The sequence below is a fragment of the Phalaenopsis equestris genome, unplaced genomic scaffold (assembly GCF_001263595.1).
Source record: "Phalaenopsis equestris unplaced genomic scaffold, ASM126359v1 Scaffold000004, whole genome shotgun sequence".
NCBI classification, from domain to species: domain Eukaryota; kingdom Viridiplantae; phylum Streptophyta; class Magnoliopsida; order Asparagales; family Orchidaceae; genus Phalaenopsis; species Phalaenopsis equestris.
The window spans coordinates 325517-329357 of record NW_018164446.1 but is presented as its reverse complement, the minus strand read 5'-3'; the positions used below and the strand labels follow the sequence as shown (position 1 = coordinate 329357).

General features: G+C 35.1%; 1 long non-coding RNA gene across 1 annotated transcript; it reads right to left on the bottom strand.

Moving 5' to 3' along the window:
- Positions 1 to 2424: 2424 nt before the first annotated feature.
- On the bottom strand, positions 2425 to 3452 carry LOC110018169. The gene is made up of 3 exons (XR_002293340.1): positions 3371 to 3452; positions 3174 to 3225; positions 2425 to 2633 (listed from the first exon to the last, which is right to left on the bottom strand). It is a non-coding gene; the product is annotated as an uncharacterized LOC110018169 (long non-coding RNA).
- Between the last annotated feature and the right edge of the window lie 389 nt (positions 3453 to 3841).

The window sequence follows — 3841 nt, the reverse complement described above, 5'->3', positions numbered from 1 at the left end:
GGGGTCCCAAAGGTATCTAGGTAATTTGGGGGAATTTAGGGGCAAAAGGCTAGGTTGGGTGTCTTGGTAGAGTTGAGGTACCAACCACCATCAATAAGCCATAGACCAATGGAAACCCCATTTTGGGTCCTCTATGTAGTGATCTTAGCCAAAACCTAGCCCAAGACTAATGGGTTTAGGAGACCACCTACATGAGTCTCCCAAAAGTATCAAGTGATCAAAGCATAGACGTTTAAGTTTAGAATGGTGAGTGATTGTGAGTGCAAGTGATTGCAAGTGAGTTCCTTAGCCCTAGACCAACACCCAGGGTCAACCCTAAGGTCAAGCAATCCTAAGAGTGACTCATCTTGAGTTTTCCTATAATGACCTCACCTACTAAGCGCTAGAGGTTAGGACCAATATGTGGAACTCCAAATTGAGCAAAGAAGAGTTTAAAATTTCTAATAGTGATGGTTCCTTTTCTAGTTTTCTAGAAATAGACAATAGGAAAGTCTTATGGCTAGATCCTAGGCCACTAAACAGGAAAAACTAAAAAAGTTAGGCCTCAACCAAAAGTGAGGTCAACAACGTCCAAAACCTTAAGCAGGCACATTGCTGACTCAAATGAGGTGAGATGGTTGTTGGGATCCAACCTACCTCTATAAGCCTCAAACACTAAGAGCTTAACTTACAGTCTTCTCATAATCCTCTTTTTCATAAATAGGGGCTCATTCCATGAATAAACGTTACATGTTTTTACTGATCATTATTGCGCTATGTCTGCTCTTTTCATCCTTTTCGCACAATATTCCATAGGTGTCTCTCGAACAGATTTGGATTCAATATCTTAAAAAGTTCAGCGAGGGTGGAGGCATGTCGTTGATAAGAAGAGTAGCACAACAAAAACAAGAAAAAGAAAATCACCAAAGAGACAACCAACGCAGAATGTACTAGAGAATTCATGAAAAAGTTTTTGCTAAGGGAAATACAAGAGTTAAGAACCCAAATAGTGAACCAAGTTTCATGTCATATCGTAAAGGTCCTGAGGGCTATCATGGCTCTAGGAGGTGAGCGAGCTTCTTGAGGGCAGAACGCTCCTTGAAAAACAGTGTGACACAACGGTAGAAGGTTGAACCATGACCCAGAAAGGGTCACGGATTTGTAGTACCATGATAGTGTTGGATCTAAGCGATTCAGGCGCAATGAAGACCCACACCAGCCAGACAACCCCTTCTCCCTTCAAATCTCAGTGGTCGAGTCTCTCGAGAAGTTACCCCTAATAAAGTAGGTACGATATGGGGCATTTTATGTAATACATAGCTATAAAGTCATGAGCCTGAAAAGTCGTCCGACCGATTTATGATCAGGGCGGCCATGGTCGAAGGGTTGATCCGAAGACGTTGGTTGGATGAGGAGTCCTGTTGGATTGTCCCTGTGAAGTCAATCTAGGTGACCTTTTAGGAGGGTTGTTGACTTTCATCCAACATGGATTAGCTTCTCCCAGCTAACAAGAGCTAGGTAGAGAAATCCAGACTCTCGTACTGCCTTGGAGGGCTCCAACTCACCACATATTCTCTGCTGACTGTTGGATTTGTTTGAGACTCATGCTGACACATTTTTATTTACACTTCTATATTTTGAATATGTTTTATATGAATATGATTGAAATACAAACCCCAATGCCCCGCAAACGGCCACTCACCGAAATATACCATCATATGTCAATGATTTAACTATTTTTTTTTTTTTAATCTTTTTTTGTATGAAATTTTCTGGCAGGAAAAATACAGCCATTTTAGCATCTCATGAGACATGTATTGAAACTTAAGGTTTTGATGAATTCAACTTAAAAATGTTCAGTTGATTTTTATTTATTTATTTACATTATTTTATTTTAATATCAAATTCGGATCTCCCCTTCATTTTTTGAAATTATTTAATTATATTCTGAGGTAGAAAAAAATTCAACTGCAGAAAACCTTGAGCCTCAAAAATTTGAACAGATTTAGTCGCAAACAAGCACCACCCCACATACACACAATTTTGAACTTGATTGATTGAAAGATTGCCTCAACCAACAAACTAAGATGTCCACACAATACTTTCTTCTCTATCTCGGCTTATACATCCTTTAAAAAAGCAAATTATTGTCATAAATTTCATAAAACTATATTATTACATAATAATTAAAATGAGGAAATTCAACAATCTAATAATAAAAAAATATTTATTTATTTTTATCATTGGATCATATAAAAAATTATTTAAGGAAAATTAAAAAAATAATTATAATTCTAAAAAAAAAATCAGCCTAAAAATTAAAATAATTATGAAATAATTCACCAAGGCCGAATTACCCTTCTTTTTGTGCTTACATCATCATTCAATGTTCATCTAGTAAAATATTTATCCTATTTTCCGTAGATTAAATAAAAAAACTCCGTATAAAATAAGTAATTATAGATATAGAAGCAAATATAATTTAAACATTCAAATATTACAATCATATAAGCAAAGAGACATGAATTATGAGGCTCTGCACCAAAGGAGTCAGGTATTTACTTACAGTAGAGAAAATCAATCTGCTTTCTTCAGATTCAAACAGTTGTCTGAAGCTTGACAAAACAAAGCCTGAACCAGTTTCAGTTCCTGCTCTGAAAAACAGTTGAAATCACCAAATTTGTTTACATATATAGGAGGATTTGAGTAAAGTAGTGCCAATATGGTCCCAAAAACTATTTTTATGGAGCCATTTCAGTCCCAAGAGTACATATAAAGTATCAAATTAATCCGCCGATTCTTTTAATATACTCTAAACTTAATCCCCATAGAGTAATATTCTAGCCCCCATTAAGAAAATGTGATGACTATTTGAAACTTCTATAAACTCTAGGACTCATGTTAACACTTTTCTCACGAAGAGGACATGCACACATACCACTCAATTCCTATACATTTACATAGATAACACTTAAATTTCAATTTTTACATGTATGTCACCTTAACCATACATGAGAAGGTGCATTTCATTTCTTTAAAGTAAAGTGTCCTTTTTTTTTTATGGGTGAGATATCAAAGGTTTGGGTGGGCATAAATGCAAAAAAAAAGGTATAATTTAAGTGTTGCATATGTAAATACATAGGAATTGGGTGGAATGTCTGCAAATGTCCCTGTTTAGACTGAAAAATAAATACCTGCAGCCTCGAGCTGTTTCTGAAGTTCAAGTCCTACTACTTCATTCTCAGCCTGGAACAAGTTAGGAACTTCAAATCAGAAATAATTCTCTAAAACTAAAATATGATTTTTTTTAAAGTCAGCGAAATATTCTCATCATTTACTAGTTCTGCTTTCGAATATGGCTAATTTCAGAGATGGCGTCAGTACTACACACCTGGAGCTCAGCTATTCTCTTCACCTGTGCCTCTTCGCCGCCTTCCAAAGGCAGGGCAGCAATAAGAGCATCAAACTGTAAATCACAAGCATTCCGATCTGTCAGATCTTCCATTTAATGAGACATGTAAATGTTACAATAAAAATCTAACCAAATAAAAGGAAGATTTACATGCATACCACACAATTCCTATATATTTACATAACGAAAGCCTAAATTTAAATTCTTACATACATACTACCTTACCTATGCATGCAAGTGTGTATTTCATTTTATAAAAGTTAAAAGTAATGATATTTTAAAATTTTTATGTGTTAGATATATAAAAACATCGGAATTTATATGTTATAAATGTCTAAAAAACAGCGAAAAAAAAAAAACAACTCCAAATAGTAAATTCTAAACAAGGGTTAAAAATGTTGGTTCGAGCTAATTGATGCTGGACTAGAATTGAAAATTCTGATTTAGGAT